This window comes from Rhinolophus ferrumequinum, chromosome 18 (genome assembly GCF_004115265.2).
Source record: "Rhinolophus ferrumequinum isolate MPI-CBG mRhiFer1 chromosome 18, mRhiFer1_v1.p, whole genome shotgun sequence".
NCBI lineage: Eukaryota > Metazoa > Chordata > Mammalia > Chiroptera > Rhinolophidae > Rhinolophus > Rhinolophus ferrumequinum.
This window is the reverse complement of record NC_046301.1, coordinates 4,319,762-4,325,761: the sequence shown is the minus strand read 5'-3', so window position 1 is coordinate 4,325,761 and position 6,000 is coordinate 4,319,762. Positions and strand designations below refer to the sequence as shown.

Below are 6,000 nucleotides of genomic sequence, written 5' to 3'. Positions count from 1 at the left end.
TACAGAAATCTTGCCAATAGCTGAAGCAAATCCTTCTGGGAGCATTTTAACAAGCAAACTTTTTTTTTATTTTTATTTTTTTTATTGTTGCTACAATTCAATAGAAACTCATAAAACTCAGACAAGCTAGCTTCATGTTTCCCACAGACTTGAAGTGCCTAAATTTTCTAATGGGATCATAGCAATTAGTGGTTTCCAGATACATTTAAAATGTGTTAAGTTCCTGCAGGAATTGGCTTTTAAAACATATACAGGTCCTCAAATGCTTCAATCTACTATAAGCCCCATGAGGTACTATGATGTCTGTGTAATATCTGACCATAATTTGGTGCTTAAGTTGCAATTAATATTAAATAGAAAAAAATGGGAAATGAAAAAATTCTGTCCAACAGTTGTTTTTTTGTTTTTGTCTTTGTTTTAAATGGTCACATTACATTCACTTGTTATCTTGGGAATCATGGAAATAATCACTAACTCCTATTGGACACAAAGTAGGAATGAAAGCTCCAGGTGTCCTGGAGAACTCATTCCTGGACTCGGCTAATTGAATTGCAAACATGTCAGTCTGACAGCATTAACAGTTTATGACTTGTATGTTGGAATGTCCCCCTTTCTTTCCCTCACTCCTGGACAATTTCTCCCTGTCACGAGATGCTTCCTAAATTGAAAGACTGAGTCTCTATGTTTACACCTAGGGTTTTACTTTTGATTGAAACTAGGCAGAAGGCAAGTTTATGGTCTATCTTTTCATAACCGGCAAGTGCTGAAAACAAGACATGAGAATAAAAACATGGCTTTTGACGAAAATGCGTTAAACAGGTGGTTTTCTCTTCCAGTGACTGACATAGTTATCTTCCCTGGAGACACATCCAAGCCTCATGTCCTTTATATTTTTTTCTTTTAGATTCCACGTGAATGACTCATAAACAAACACGAAAACACGAAAAGGAACTGGTAATGTTCACCAACCAGCCTGAAGACTCTGAAAGGTAATAACGATGTTTTATTTAGAGGACGTAGGCCTCTAATAGTAATTCGAGTGCTTCTGCTTTCAGACAAAGATGATGAGTCTATTGAGAGTAGACAAGAATGTGTCTGATAGAACCATACAGAAAGATAAGAAAAAGACACTGGCTAACAGTGTGATTGTTGGAACACATTTTCTTTCATTACTTTCATTGCTATTGCTAGTTGAACAGGTTTTCACTGCCATCCAAGGGGCAAGGATTATGGTGGGTTATGAAGGTTTTCGATTTTTAAAGTATTTAGTAAGTTTCCCTTGACAAATTTGGCCCTTAAGGTAATTTATCTTGAATAGCACAAATTTTCTCCTAGGAAATAACTCGATTTCATTAATAAGGTGAAGAGGTAGCTATATCTTCTCTCCTGACTTACTTACTCCTTAGCTCAGGTATAGGGTGAGAAATTCACTAAGTCCCTTATCAAAAAATCCCTTCCTTGGCCTTTTATGGCTTTTTCTCAAGCCTCGCTCTATTCATTGACCCATATAGTTATTTCTTTAACTTCTTATTTGTCACCTGTTATGCGTAAGCTGCTTACAGAACATGAATCCAGTATGTCCTAGCTGCTTGCAGTTGAGACGTGACACACACGCACACACCTAAGTATAATATATGTTGAATGATTTGCCTCATCAAAGAGCTACTGAGGAAGGTGAAACTCTGAGCTATGAGCATAAAGACATGCATGAAGAAGGAGTCATTGATTTAATTTCTGGCAATAAAGCGGGGAGGAGAGGACATGAAAAAAACAGAAGGAAAGAGTATTGTAGGCTGAAGGCAGAGGGTGTACAAAAATGTCACGCCAGGAAAGGCGAGGACTTGTGCTGGGGCCAGTGAGCGGTCCAGTGTGGCCTCCACATCTGGCACGTAATACCAACACATCTAAAGTGAGAGACGAAGTAGCTGAGAACTTATTCGATAGGCCAATGTTCTCTGTCTAAGACAAAACTTCTTTTAGGCAAATGATAATTAAAAGAAAATAAGACTCAGGTTCTTACGTCAGTGTTTCTCAAACTAGGGTTCTCTTAACCTGTGGGTCTGGAAACATGTTCTCAGGGTTCTTGGTCTGTCAAAATCTTCATTAAAAGGGGCCTATGTGTACTTCCAAACACGAGAATCATGACTGGGCACAAGGGCAGCCACTGAGACCTGTGAACAAGGGACTGACAATAGGCTCAACAGGAAACAGGGTTTCCCTGAGAAGGAGGAAGACTAGAAGCTTGAATAAACATAGAGACGCTGCTTTCTGCCATGCCTCCCAACCAGTGACAGTCAGTATGTGTAACATGCATTTTAGTCTTTAGTTATATAAATTTAGCATTTTATTGTGCATTTATTTTTTATGATTCTATAATTGTGCTGTGTGTGTAAGTCGTGTCTCTCTGATAAGATTTTATCTACGTCAAGGGAAAGAACTCAGCACACAACATATAACCCACTTTAACAGTAGGTTTACAATAAGAATTGGTGTATTCCATATACATTTTTATAAAATGTAAGTAATATATAGATTGACATCACAGGAGTAGTCTGAAGATTAGCTGACTCTATTGACAACCTCTAAGATACTATGGATGTGACAATAGAAGCATAGAAGACAACATATGATGTTGAATAATTTCTAGGAAAGATGGTATCTCATTCTCAGAGGTCCATATTGGGCACATATATGCAGTTTAAAAAAGAAACAATGAAAGAGGAGAAAGGAAGGAAAGAGGAGGAGGGAAGAAGGAAGGCAAACCCTCTGTTTCTGTGTTTTGAAGATACATATATCCTTAGCTTTTCCTTAGGTATAGTCATTCTGCAAAGAGGTAGGAGTTCCCCTCACTCCCACCCCTTCCACACACACCATTTTTGTTCCATGTGGAGAACTGTAAGGACTGTGAGCTCCCAAGTCCTCCGTTCTCTGGCCTTCCCTCCTCAGCAAAGCATGTTCATGTTTAGATTCTCTCCTTCTACCAATGATGACAATTACACAGAATTTAGTGGTTATTTTTCCCAGAGTACTAAAATTTTTGTATTTCTGAGAGAAAGAAAGAAAGAAAGGTAGGTCCTTTGACAGTAATTTAAAATGCTCAGGAGATGGTTTTCAGGATAAACTTTAAGGTGTATGTAACGTGGGGTCCAGAAAGATAGTGGATAGAGAGATACTGCAGTTCATGTCTTTGTCCCAAAGGAGGTGAGAAAGAAAGAAGAAGGAAGTGAGAGGCAGCCAGTCAGGAACAAGAGAGTGAGTGTGGTCACCCCTCTTTCTCTCTTGACCACGATCCCTTTTCATTTAGGTTCTGAGGGATAAAAACCGATCGCCATCACTAGTATACTGATTTATATATTGTATGATGGTTGTCATCCCAAGCTTCTTTTCAAAGTAAAAGAGTAAAGCAAACAACATTGATTCCAGTGGGGCCTTATCAAAGTAAACACGGTATTTTTGTGGCTTTCATATTCTCCTTTAACAGGATCACACAGCACATTGTTTTAAAAGCAGCCCCACTCCACATAGTCTGATCTGGGGTCGTCCTTCTCTACAAGTCCTCTTCTACTGCCAGCTCTCATTTTAATTTTTTTAAAGCACGTCTCCCTGCCCTAACATTACATTTTAAGAGACCTAAGTATTTTTCAGAAATGAATTATGTGTTCAGAAAGTTACAATGATAACCTAGCAAGGAAAGCGATTATGATTTATTATAGCCTCAAGTAGAGGGAATCTCAGAAACATCAAATGAATGTTAAGTTCTCATGCCGGGCCCCTTTAACCTGGCGTCGACGTCATGCACGTTAGCATTCATTCAACCTGTGTACTGAACACGGTCGCTACAATCTTCATTATTCATTATTCATTGTCTTCTGGGAACAGTGTACTGGTTGCTACGCACGTAAGGAGCTCCCGTGTCTTTCCCCGTATTCAAAGCATTCAAATGTCTTTATACACAACATTGGTGTACTTTAAGAAAATTAAACAATAGTTTTTTGGTTTGTTTTTTTTCCCCATGTGAATACCACAGTCTCCTCCAGATGCAGTATTTGGCAGCCAAACAGCTGCTGGCTATTAAATGTCCCGTAAAGCTCCTTTTTTTTTTTTTTCTTTTTGCTCATAAAGGGATGAGAAGTATAGGGATGTTTATGGGGTGACAGGCAGATGTTTTCATTGAAGGAGACTATGTATGTGGTAAACAAAAGCTAAAATTATCTGTTTTATGATATCATCAGCATTTGTACAATTTTTTTGCCTGCATTATTTTTAACCTCCTTCTTACCTGACCCTAAACAAAACTATTCTGGAAAGCCAGGAGAAAATCCATTTACGTAGTTGATGTCCACACTGCAGAGCAGTTAATGGTACCATCTACTGCCTCAGACAGATTATTTTCTGTCCATTCATACCGTTTTGTTGGGTTGAAGAGAAATTGATTTTTAAGTACTAAATAAGGGTTTTTAATGACTCACAGAACATCATAAATCATAATGTTTTTCTCATAAGTTTTACTAACTCTTAGTCATGCTTTAAATAGTTTCAATATTAAAGGTCACAAAACAAATTTGTCAGTTTTTCAGAAATTACAGTTCTTCAAAACTAATAAACATCAAAATCACGTTGGGTTTGTGAACAATAGTCTAATTAAGTCTCTTTTCTTTCAAAGTAAGAAAGTAGCATCTCAACCATGTGTCTATATGTAATATATTAAATACAATTAACTTTTAGTGGATGGATAAATTCATAAGATTTAAGACAAGGGGCTCTTTGCAGCCAGACTCTCTAAAGCACATTTCAGAAAAGCCTCTTCCATGCATACCACGCCCCTGGGAAGAACACAGACTTTCCATTTGCCGAGGTCTCACTCATATACAATGCCCGAGAAAGTATCTGTAGCACCCCTTTGTCCTGTCTGTTTTCCAGACTTTATGCTTACTTTAACCCTTTGTTCGATTCAATGTAACAATCACTTGTAAAGCTCCTACCATGTGCTAGAAATTGTTTGGGGAGATACTGTTGGAAAGAATACCAACTTAGAATTCTCCAAACCATCTCCTCATGCCTTTTCTGAGAAGGGCTGGTCCTGCCTCTCTTAGCATAAAGTCTGTGTATCTGCAGATGGGATCTGACAGCTTTAACGTGAACTGGGGAGCGTGGTGCTTGCTTGGAGGCCCACAGGAGGCCACAGGCAGACCAGACACCCTGTGGCCAGCTGAATGACTTGCTGTTTTTGCAGAAGTCTTCAGATCAAGCTAAAGGCATCTCCTCCAACCTGGTAATTAAATACCATGCTGAGCCTTCTGAAGCAGTGCATTCATTTTCCGTGGCTTGAACTCGACATGGTTCAAAGCCAATTAACATGATGGAAGATGTTGCATTAGCAAAATTCGTTTTTCACGGTAATTTAGAAATAACAAATTTGTGACTCTTCATGCTGCTCTAACAGGAAGTCATATAAATACACTAAGTGAGGAAATTATGGGGTAAAAAATGAAGGGACTCAAGTTTGGAAACTTCAATTTGTTTTGGTTTGGCTCTTTCTCTTTTATGCCTTCATATAAACTGAAAATTTTAATTTTGTGCCCTCAGTGAATTGGTTTTCTCCTCTCTGATAAATTTCTGCTTTGAACACTATGTATGTCTGTGTGCAAACACAGGTTTACTTTAGAGAGCAGGCAGGTTATGTTCAGAATTTGTTTGAAATATATTTTTATTCCTCACTTTCGGTCATTTTATTATTTGCTAATTTTTATATTGACACAGCACTCCAGCCGCCACTTTATATTTTGAATATACTGCTCTGTTAGATAGAATTATAATTACTTACCTCACACATGATCTCACTTTCTGAAGCAACCGGACTAGGGAACCATTTCTCTCTCACATCCAGGGAATGGTTCTACGCCAGACACAGCTGCTCTCCAAACGCAGTTCCTTTCATCATACTAACCATGTAGGTTCCGTTATTCTCTTTATATTACCAGGTTGGTGTTTTCAATTGTT

At 38.3% G+C, this 6,000-nt stretch overlaps 1 protein-coding gene across 1 annotated transcript in view; it reads left to right on the top strand.

Moving 5' to 3' along the window:
- The first annotated feature begins 970 nt into the window (after nt 1-970).
- Nucleotides 971-6,000, top strand: part of TNIP3 (TNFAIP3 interacting protein 3) — a 75,215-nt gene continuing 70,185 nt past the window's right edge. Inside the window, exon 1 of the mRNA XM_033133393.1 lies at nt 971-989. The gene's annotated coding sequence lies outside the window, so the exon portion shown is untranslated. The remainder of the gene's footprint in view (nt 990-6,000) is intronic.